The 11706-nt window shown below is 38.5% G+C and overlaps 1 long non-coding RNA gene across 1 annotated transcript; it reads left to right on the top strand.

Moving 5' to 3' along the window:
• Positions 1-7643: 7643 nt before the first annotated feature.
• On the top strand, positions 7644-10680 carry LOC107831207 (uncharacterized). The gene is made up of 2 exons (XR_001658310.2): positions 7644-8064; positions 10436-10680. It is a non-coding gene; the product is annotated as an uncharacterized LOC107831207 (long non-coding RNA).
• Positions 10681-11706: the final 1026 nt, after the last annotated feature.

Genomic DNA, 11706 nt, shown 5'->3' with positions numbered 1-11706 from the left:
CAAACACTTATCTCGAACTTCCACGGCCAACTAAAGCCTCAAACATGCTTTTCCTTTTGAATTTGGCTCCAAATCAATTGTATCCAGACATAATCGGCTTAATAACATCAATAAACGCTAAACAATCCAATTCCAATACTTAATTATAGATTTCCTATCATTCTTCTCAAAAAGTCAACAATCGACCCCGGGCCTACTTGGTCAAAACACGAGGTTCGGACCAAAACCCGATCACCCATGAGCCTGAATATGTAATTAGTTCCAAAATCTGACCCCAAAACGAGGTCTTAATCCCAATTATATAAAAAATACTAACTTTACCCAAATTCCTAATTTTCTACCCTTAAGAACATGATTTAGGCCTAGAAATCTAATGGGTATTAATGGAAATTGAAGAAAATGAGTCTAAGATTACATACCTATGGATTTATGGTGAAGTTCTCTTTCAAAAATCGCCCAATTTGGTGTTTGGAAGAAGAAGTCTATTCCCGTTTGCGTTCGACGGCTTGCGTTCGCGGAGCTTCAGCTCCTGGAGCCTTCGCGTTCGCGGTCAGATGGCCGCGTTCGCGTAGAACAATTGTGAAACCCCTCCCCCCCAGGCCTTTAACCTTATGCATTCATGAGTTCCTGGACGTGTTCACGAAGGGTACTCCCCCCACAGCCTCGCATTCGCGTCCCAAGCTCCGCGTTCACGAAGAGTAAACTGGCACCTGAGGAAATTGCCTTACGCGTTCGTGAGTGGAACCACGCGAACGCGAAGAACAAAACCTCTGTGCACTGAGACAACAAAAACCTGTATTTTTTTCCTAAGTTCAAAACCTTCCGGAACCCATACGAAACCCATCCTAGCCCTCGGGGCTTCAAACCAAACATGCGTACTGACTTAAAACATCATATGAACTTATCCGTACGTCAAATCGCCAAAAGAACCTCTTAAACAACGAATTTAGCATAGAAATCTAAGAAAATCTCAAAACTTTCAAAGTATCAATTTTCACAACTATGGGTCCGAATCACCTCAAACGACTTCCGTTTCTTACCAAATTTCACAGACTCATCTTAAATCATATATAAGACCTGTACCGGGCTCCGGAACCAAAATACCAGCCCGATACCATCGAGTTTTAAACACATTTCATTTCCAAAAATTCATAAATATTCTAGAAAATAATTTTTAAAAAAAAATCATTTATCGGGCTTGGGACCTAAAAATTCAATTTCGGGCATACGTCCAAGTCCCATATTTTCCTACGGACCCTTCGGGACCGTCAAATTACGGATCCGGGTCTCTTTACCCAAAATATTGACCTAAGTCAATTTAAATTCATTTAAAAGTTAAAATTCATTATTTTTCATAGATTTTCACATATTGGCTTTCCGACTACATGCCCAGACTGCGCACACAAATCAAGGTGATGTAGAAAGAAGTTTTTAAGGCCTCAACTAGTCAAAAGTGATTGTGAAGCTGATGCAAAGAGTTTGCATAAACAAGCCCGACCTCAAAGGTCATAAAAATGATAAAAGGGAAGATTGGATTAATTTGATAGATCGGCCGTTAAGTCCAAAATGTATGTCATGATCATTAAGGCTAGTTATTGAAGAGAAAAAGAAGAAGAAAAAAAAAGAAAGGAAACCCTTCTTTCTATCATTCCTAACAGGGGCATTTCTTGTTAATATTTTTTCTTTGCATTATTGTGTCCTTCACTCTGAGTCCGTCCTTGTCAAAACAAGCAAGAAAAGAATTCAAAATCTGCTACTAATTTTTCAGTTGCACAAAGTAGATTTGGCCAGCACATTCAATTATTACTATCGACATGCCTTGAGGATTCATGCAAAGGCTCCCCCCCAAAAGATTTTTGTAAACTTATTTGGCGCAAGAAAAGATAACCTCAAGGTTAATCAAGGATTCTCTGTAGTACTGGACAAGGACTATGAAGTGTGCACATCATGAGAAGGGCACTTACCAGTTGTGATTCTCTCTGATAGACAAATTACTCCAAAACAAGAGGCCATTCAAGATATCAGAAAATGTCACCTAAGCAAAGATCTCCAGTTGTGATAAGAATGATTGAGCCACAAAACATTAATGGCACTAGGAGCGAAACAATCAAGATTTAGTCTTGAATTGGATAAGTGAGAAAGAGGCACTTTTGAAGATGAATAGAGACATGAAACATTTAAAAAATAAGCATGAGCGAGGTTTACAATGAACCAAAGCAGTTATGCTCATGGAAGTTAAGGATCTCTACCTTTTGAATCATTGAGAAGATTAGGCTTAAGGATGATCGGACAGGTAAAAGTCTATTGAGCACTAAGAGATAGAACGTATTTTTTAAAAGAAGGTGTATCCTAGTCAACTTGAAATGGATCATTTTATTGGTAAAATACATTTTCTACAACAAGACAATTCCAGAAAAAAGTCAGTCAAATTGACAAAGGCCATTCACAATGAGGAAAGTATTACTCATATAGCTTTATACTGAAAAGACCCAGAAAGCAGCATGTCCATCAATGTCGTATTTGTGAAGGACCAACATGATTGGCATTCTCAAGGCTAGGAGACCCTTTTTCTGCTACCCAGACACTTTATATTCTTTGTTACCCCTTTTAAGCCCGTGTTATTTTCTTTAACTACCCTATTTTGGAATCAAGTTTAGAGTTAAGAGTCTAAAAGAAAAAAGAAAAAGAAAAGTTCATGCCCCAAAAGTACAAACTGGGGAAACTCTTAGAAAGTTCAGGTGAAAGAAAAGAAGAAGAAAAGGACAGTCAAAAGTCCATGCCCTCAGAAAATAAAGTTGGGCAACTTGTTTTGGAAAAAAAAAGAAAAAGAAAAAGAAAGAAAGATGAAAAAAATTAGTTAGGTCAGATGTTTGAACTACGTTCGACCTGATTCCTTTAAAAAAAGTATACGTAGGCATCCTTTCACAGTTCGGTCCAACCAAATACGAATTCAGAAGAAAAATCCAAAAAATCTGAAAAATCCAGTATCTGAAACTGGGGCAAAGATTTTATTTTACTTTTGAAAGAGTCGATTCCAAGAGTTGTAAGTTTACAATCCCTTATTTTGAGTCTACTTTAAGCCTTCATGTCATCCTTTCTTTCCAATCCTATCCAAAAACCTTCAAAATAAAGACCTCCCGATATGCTTTCAAGAATGCCAAGAGAAGCATGCAATGAGCAACGGTTGTCGCGTGACATAGAACACTGTCAAGTTGCTCACACAAGAAGGCAAAAGAAAAGAAAAACAAAAGAAAAATAAGAGAGTCTTACTAGTGAAAACCCTCACGGGCACTGTAGGGCGACGGTAAGTAGAGATAAATAAATGAGAGAGACTTGTTGGTGAAAACCCCTCGGGACACCACTAGTCAAAAGTGATTCGTGAAGCTGATGCTAAGAATTGGCATAAACAAGTCCGACCTCAAAGGTCATAAAAATGATAAAAGGGAAGATTGGATTAGTTTGATAGATCGGCCGTTAAGTCCAAAATGCATGTCATGATCATTAAGGCTAGTTATTGAAGAAAAAAAAGAACTCCTTCTATCCCTCCCAACATGGGCATTTCTTGTTAATATTTTCTCTTTGCATCATTGTGTCCTTCACTCTGAGTCCATCCTTGTCAAAACAAGCAAGAAAAGATTTCAAAATTTGCTACCAGCTTTTCAGTTGCACAAAGTAAATTTGGCCAGCACATTCAATTGTTACTGTCGACATGCCTTGAGGATTTATGCAAAGGCTTCTCCAAAAGACTTTTATCAGCTTATTTGGCACAAGGAAAGATAACCTCAAGGTTAATCAAGGATTCTCTGTAGTACTGGACAAGGATTATGAAGTGTGCACGTCATGCAAAGGGCACTTACCAGTTGTGATTCTCTCTGACAGACAAATTGCTCAAAAATAAGAGGCCATTCACGATATCAAAAATGTCACCTAAGCAAAGATCTCCAGCTGGGATAAGGATGATTGAGCCACAAAACATTAATGGCACTAGGAGCGAAACAATCAGGATTGGTACAGGAAGTAAAGGCCCCTTGAAATCAACAATAGAGCCTCCCAACAGTATAGCCAACTACCAATGTAGTCGGTCTTCTAAAAGAGAATGGACACAAAGCCAAGCTGCCGAAGACTCAAGGCCACAAACCGACCACCATTTTCAAAACTAACAAATTTTTCTTTGTTTAAAACAAGAACAAAGTAGTGCAAGGAAAGTGGTTGAATTAAAAAAAAAAAGAGAAAAAGAAGAGAAGAGAAGAGAAGACCGACAAAAGAAATTTTCTCAAATCATTTCCTTTATTTGTCTTGCTAGTGTGCATAAAATGTTGTCATCGCTCTTCACATTTTTCTTCCTCATAGGGTAATACATCCTAGTCTGATGGATTTTCCTTCCAATAAAACTCTTAGTCTGATTAATCATTCTCCTAAGATAAAGAGCCCTAGTCTGATGAATTTTTTAATAAGATAAAAGTCTTAGTCTAATGAATCTTTCTCCTAAGATAAACAACCTAGTCTGATGAATCGTTCTCTTAAGATTAGAAATCTTAGTCTGATGAATCTTTCCCCCAAGACAAAAAGCCCTAGTCTGATGAATTTTCTCCTAGGATAGACGTCTTAGTCTGATGAATCTTTCTCATAAGATAATAATAATTATAAAAAAATCTAGTCTGATGAATTTTCTCCTAGGATAATTAAAAAAAAAAGAAGCCTAGATTTTAAAAAAGGAAGGGGTCAGTTTCAGTTTCCTCAAGTTGTTAATCTTTAGTTTTCCTTAAGTTCAGGGGTCCCGCTTGAAAAATATGATCAGTTTTAGTTTCCTTAAGTCTTTCATCTTTAGTTTTCCTTAAGTTCGGAGGTCATGCCTGGAAAATAAGGTCAGTCAAGCTTAATTCATAGTTTTCCTCGAGCTTAATCTCAAATCTAGGAGATGCACTTACTAGTTTGGGTCATTTATGTTCATTCCTAGGAGACACACTTTCTAGTTTGAGTCACTGAGATTTCACCCCTAGGAGACGCACTTCCTAGTCTGGGTCTTTCAGGATATACTTTTAGGAGATGCACTTCCTAGTTTGGTTCATTCAATCCTCACCTTTAGGAGACGCACTTCCTAGTTTGATTCATTCAAGCCTCACCTCTCGGAGACACACTTCCTAGTTTGATTCATTCAAGTTTCACCTCTAGGAGATGCACTTCCTAGTTTTGGTCGTTTAAGTTCATATAGGAGATTCACTTACTAGTTTGATTCATTCTTGTTATACTTTTTTTAGGAGACACACTTCCTAGTCAAAGTTTGAGTTTTACTCTTAGGAAAGCACTTCCTAGTAAAGGTTTGTCAGTTTTAATCACATGAGACGCACATCCTAGTCGGGTCTTTATTTTTACTCTCTTCATCGTATCCTTCATCAATAGCATATGTGATTTACAGTTTTCCTAACAACTCACATATTTTTCTAGTAAAAATTGGGGCAGAAAATTTTATTCGTTTTGTTTGTTTTGATTGCAGGCGCCCACCTGGAGAACAAGGGTCGACATTTCAGAAATAGTTTTCAAGTTTTAAGTCAGTTGCAGGCGCCCACCTGGAGAACGAGGGAATTCATTTCAAGTTTTAAGTTAGTGCAGACGCCCACCTGGAGAATGAGGAAATTTATTTCAAGTTCAAGTCATTGGCAGACATCCATCTAGAGAATGAGGGAATGTATTTCAAGTTCAAGTCATTGGCAGGTGCCCACCTCAAGAATGAGGGAATTTATTTTAAGTTCAAGTCATTGCCAGGCGCCCACCTGGAGAATAAGGAAATTTATTTCAAGTTCAAGTCATTGGTAGGCGCCCACCTGGATAATGAGGGAATTTATTTCAAGTTCAAGTCATTGGCAGGAGCCCACCTACAGAATGAGGAAATTTATTTAGAGTCCAAGTCATTGGCAGGCTTCCACCTGGAGAATGAGGGAATTTATTTTAATTTTTTAAGTAAGTAGCAGGCACCCACCTGGGGAACGGGGGACTTCATTTAAAGTTTTAAGTTAATAGCAGCGCCCACTTGGAAAACAAGAGTATTTATTTCAAGAGTTTTAAGATTCAGTTATAGTAGCATATGTCCACCTGAAGAATGAGGGAATTCATTTCAAGTTTCAAGTCAGTAGCAGGCGACCACCAGGAGAACGAGAGAATTCTATTCAAAGTTATTTCAAGTTTCAAGTACGTAGTAGGCATCCACCTAGAGAACGAAGGAATTCTTTTCAAAGTTATTTCAAGTTTCAAGTCAATAGCAGGCGCCCACTTGGAGAACGAGGGAATTTATTTTAGAGTTACTTCAAATTTCAAGTCAGTATCAGGCGCCCACCTGGAGAACGAGGGAAGTCATTTCAGAATTCACTTCAAGTTTCAAGTCAGTAGCAGGAGCCCGCCTGAAGAATTGGATTAATTCAAGTTAGAAGTAGTAGAAGCTCACCTCAAGAATGCAAGTCGACAGTCCGAGATGACCAGAAGAAGAAGTCTCAGTCCAGAATAAAAGAAATAAAAAAGTAAATCCAAAATGCAGAAGCAGATGAAAGATGTGAACTGCTCAAGACATGGTTGAAGTCACGAGCATTGCATGTCCAGTCTTGATCCAAAGAAGCCATGGAAGAATGAATCAGCACCTGCAGCTAGCAAGCATTAAGGTTCAAATCAAAAGTCTGCATGAAGAACTATTCAAGACTCAAATCAAGCTTCAAAAGACTTATAGATAGGAATCTTGTAACTCATAGCTGATAGGCTTGTTTTTAGTTCTTTTAGATTTTGATTTTGATGTAATAACAGGACCGGACCGGAACCTCGACGGAACTATACCTCACTCGACTCTCTCATCATCTTATCACACTCCATCACTTCATTCAAATCTGAACTACACGTGGCATGATTCCTTTATAGCCAAGGATATATAGCCAGCTCAGATATCAGAGCTCGATCACAATCTTTTATCCATCTTTGTTTCGTTTTGAATAAGCATCGGGTCATAAATCAATTACATTGCTTATTGTTCTTTTCTCCGAAAACTCTTCGTGTTTCTAAGCAAAGAGGGGCAGTTGTAAGCACATAATATTTGACCTGCACAACTTTTAAAAGTAGTATTTTAAAGAAATATTTACTTATTTTTATTTTTATAGTATTTCAGTCAACTTTTAATTTTAATTTTAAAACATAAGTTTAAAAAGACAAAAATAATTTTATAATGTTTCTTTTCTTATTATATACACACACACACACACTTATTAGTATTTTATAATATTTATAAAATTTAAAAAATACCAAAAATATTTTCATATATAGTTCACTTAAATAGTTTATTCTTATTAACTAAGATTAACTAGTATATTTTGGTTGTATTTTTATTTTTATTTTTGTTCAATGAAAAAGAATTGAATTTGGGCCAATTGGGAGCTCATTTTCGGATTTTATTGGCCCAGCAAGACAAATGCCTATTCTTCCCAGCCCATTAGCCCATTCTCCACTTAAATGCAAGATTTAATCTTAGCCATCTATTCCCTTCCAATCTAATGGATCATGTCAATTCTTACACCCATATTTAAACCCAATTATAACCAAACCCTAACCTATCTTTTAATCTCCTAAGAGACCAAAATAAAAATAAAAAAGGATGGCAGCCATCTCCCTGGAAAACACCCCTTTAGATTTTAACTATGTTCTTACCTTCAAATTAAAAAAGACACACGCATATACAGAGAAGAAAGGGAGAAACGACCATAATTCCCTTGATTACCGCCACAAACCTCTCATTTTTCGAACAATAAAAAAAACGGCAGCTTGACACCTAATCCCCAAAAGGAAAAAGCAGCCACCCCCCATTTTCCAAAAGCTTCAGCTATCTCCTAAATGTGAAGAATTTAGCAACTGATTAATGCATTTAAAAAAACGATGTATTACACCTCCAAGTTGTTTTGCAGTAAGGCAATTTTGCCGATTTGTATCAAAATTAGGATGTTGAAGTCGTTTGAGGTCGCCGACGAGGTTCCATCGAGGTTGTCACCTCCAAGGTTTCTGGTCTTGAAATACTTTCAGATTCAAAGAGCTAAGGTTCTTTCTTATCTCTCTGACTTATGAATCCCTTATTTGCTTTACTTGATATTGTTTTGAGATCTTGCTATTTAATTGACGACTTTTATTCCCATTTAATGTTTTTATTGTTCATGATCTATTTGCTATGACGTTAAAATCTTGACTGGCGTGGGATTTTTGGGATAATCTTTGTTAATTATCGACTATGGGTTAATCAATTGGATATTTGGATTAAGCTTCATCATAAGACTAAAAGTTTGGCATATCTCGACCTAAGTGAATAACACCTTTTAATTTTTCTAGATTTAAATTTTATTGATATAATAGTCCTTAGATTTGGTAAATATATGGGATTGCAGTAATGTTAAGCTTGGGATGAAATTTGTATTAAAGAGCTCTAATGTGTATTTGGACACCAGTTCATGAATTAAAAGAAGGCAGAAGTTGGCATCTTGTGACCTGATTGGTTCATAGGGGTTAAACACTAAAAATAAACAAATTATGAACATCGTAGCTTGCTTGAGGAGCGATTAATAATAAATTATCGTGACTATGGGTACGGTTCCCGTAGCATAGTCATGATATCTAATCCCAATTTGAGTGCGCGTTTCACGCGACTCGACCACAACTTCGAATAATAATAAAAATCAACATGTTGTAGATCGCGGGTGCGTTTCCCGTGATGCGATTCACAATATGTACAAAAAATAATAAGTGCGCGACATCGCAACTTATTCAAATAAATTTCATAAATCGTAGTAACATTCTATTAAAAGCGGTTAGAAAGTAAAAAATGCATAATCAGTCTCAAATATATATTTAATCAGATAATTAGGCCAATTATTAATTGTGATGACCCAAAAGGTCATCACATGTGTTGCAATGAAATTCTACGTTACGAGGCCTTAAAAACCTCCCTTAGCATCACCTCGATTTGCGTGTATAGTCCGAGCGCATAGCCGGAAAGCTTAAATGTGAAAATTTGTAAAAAATGATAAGTTTTGACTGTAAAATGAATAAATTTGTCTTCGGTTAATATTTTGGGTAAACGAACCCGGATCCATGATTTGACGGTCCTGGAGGTTTCGTAGCAAAATATGGGACTTGGGCGTATGCCCGGAATCGAATTTCGAGGTCCCAAGCCCGAGAAATAAATTTTTAAAGGAAATTATTTTCTAAAATTGTTTAAAGAAATTTGAAATGAAATTTGCTTAGAACATGATGGTACGGGCCCGAATTTTTGGTTTCGGCGCTCGGTACATGTCTTATATATTATTTAAGACGTTTCTGTGGAATTTGGTAAAAAACGGATGTCAATTGACGTGATTCAAACTTAAATTGCAAAATTGATGTTTAAAGAAGTTTTAAGAAATTTCATTGATCTCGAGGTTTTATTTGATTTTCATGATGTTATTTTTGTGATTTGATTACACGAATAAGTCCGTAGGATGTTTTTGAGGTTTTGTTTGCACTTGGTTTGAAGTTCCGAGGGCTCGGGTGAGTTTCAGGATGTTTTAGACTTAAAACCAGAAGTTGCAGGTCTCTGAAGCCGCCAGTGCGGTCCACACAAAAACGTGTGCGACCGCGGAAGGGGGCCAGTGCGGTCCGCGATCGGTTTCGAGCGGTACGCAGTAGAGGCCTGTGCGGCCGCAGTCCATTTTGTGCGGTCCGCACATGGGGTCTGAGAGGGGTATAAATAGACGAGATTTTCAGTTATTTTGTATTTTTCAAAAACCCCAAAAACATAAGAGACAATTTTTCAAACAACCTTTCTTCTCCAAATCAATTGTAAGTCATTTTTAACTAGTTTTCTTCAATCATTAACATCTTTTAACATAATTTCAACTTCAAATCAATGTTTTTCATAGGGGAAATTGAGTGTTTTGGGTAGAACGTAGGTTTTTCAAAAATTGGGGATTTGGACCTCGATTTAAGGTCCGATTTCAAAACAAATTACATATTTGAGCTCGTGGAGGAATGGGTAATCGGATTTTGGTTCGAACCTCGGGTTTTGACCACGAGATAAATGAAATGGGAGCGGGTGGCATGCCTGTCACAAGATACATGACAAGGGATCGGGTTGCACGCCTGCAACAAGAAGTGAAAAGAAAGAGAAATCTGCTTTTGTTTTCCTTATTCTTGTTAGTGGTTGGATTTTGATTCCTTTATAGTTCTCTTGATATTTTGTTTTTCCTGCTATTCCCCGATGCATGTTTCCCCCTCCCATCCTTGTTTATTCCTGCTTTACTTTCCGCTGTATATCATATAACTGCACAGGTTTATCTGATGTCTGGTCCTAGCCTCGTCACTACCTCACCGGGGTTAGGCAAGGCACTTACCAACACATGAGGTCGGTTGTGCTGATGCTACACTCTGCATTTATGTGCAGATACCGAAGCAACATTGGGTCAGCAGCAGTAGCTTGAGAGCCAGCCTTCAGTCCACCGAGACTCCGAGGTAGTCCTGCAGGCGTTCGCAGGCTTGACGTCTCTTCTATGAGTTATTTTGTTCTGTTATCATTGTATCCGAGACAGACATCGTTCCTTCTTTCAAACGTTTGTATGTAGCAATCATATAGAGTCCGTGAATGTTGTGACACCAGTTTCTGAGTAGAGGCATATGTTGATTTCCTTATTATTTTGGCTTGTTTTGTTTAAGTCTTCCACTTAATCTCATATTCCGCTATTATTTACATGTTTATCACCTGGTAATGCAAGTTGTTAAAAGGATTAAAATAAAGGTGTAAAGAATTTTCTAAATTTCATGGCTTGCTTAGCTTCTACGAGTAGGCGCCATCACGACTCCTGAGGGTGGGAAATTCGGGTCGTGACAAGTTGATGTCAGTGCTCTAGGTTACATAGGTCTCACAATTCACGGACAAGCTTAGTAGAGTCTGAGGGATCGGTACAAAGACGTATGTATTTATCCCCTAGAGGCTACAGGGTTAGGAAAAACTTCACATTTGTTCCTTCTTGTCGTGCGGTTTGTTTCCCAATGCTAATTGAATTTCCACTCTGTTCTTTCGCAGATGGCAAGAACATGCACTTCCTCATCCACTGACCAGTAGCCCGAGCCCCCAACAGCAGTTCCCACGAGGAGCAGAGGGCGAGACCGAGGCTGTGCTTGAGGTCGAGGTGGGGGCAGAGCTCAACCCCGAGTAGCAGCACAAGTGGCGGAGCCTTAGTATGACTTTGATGACGAGGTTCCAGCCCCAACAGTTCTGGTGGGCCCACCTCAGGTCCCAGAGGGGTTTATTGCTACCCCAGTTCTTCAGGATGCTCTGGTCCTTCTAGTGGGCCTCATGGAGAGTGTCACCCGAGCAGGCTTGCTTCCTATAGTACCAGCCATCTCTCAGGTTGGAGGAGGAGCCCAGACTCCTACTACTCGCACTCCGGAGTAGGTAGCTTCCCAGATTCAGACTCCAGCGGTTCAGCCAGCTGGAGCAGTTCAGTCGGGTGTGGTAGCTCAAACCGATGATGGAGCAGCTATGTCTGCCGATGCTTTGTGGAGGTTGGATAGGTTCACCAAGCTCTTCACTGCTACTTTCAGCGGTGCATCTATTGAGGATCCCCAGGAATATCTAGACAGGTGCCACGAGGTTCTCAGGAACATGGGGATAGTTGAGACCAATGAGGTCGATTTTGCTACTTTTCGCTTATC

This window comes from Nicotiana tabacum, chromosome 22 (assembly GCF_000715075.1).
Source record: "Nicotiana tabacum cultivar K326 chromosome 22, ASM71507v2, whole genome shotgun sequence".
Taxonomy (NCBI): Eukaryota; Viridiplantae; Streptophyta; class Magnoliopsida; order Solanales; family Solanaceae; genus Nicotiana; species Nicotiana tabacum.
The sequence above is the reverse complement of the archived record's forward strand: the minus strand, read 5'-3'. Positions and strand labels throughout refer to the sequence as shown.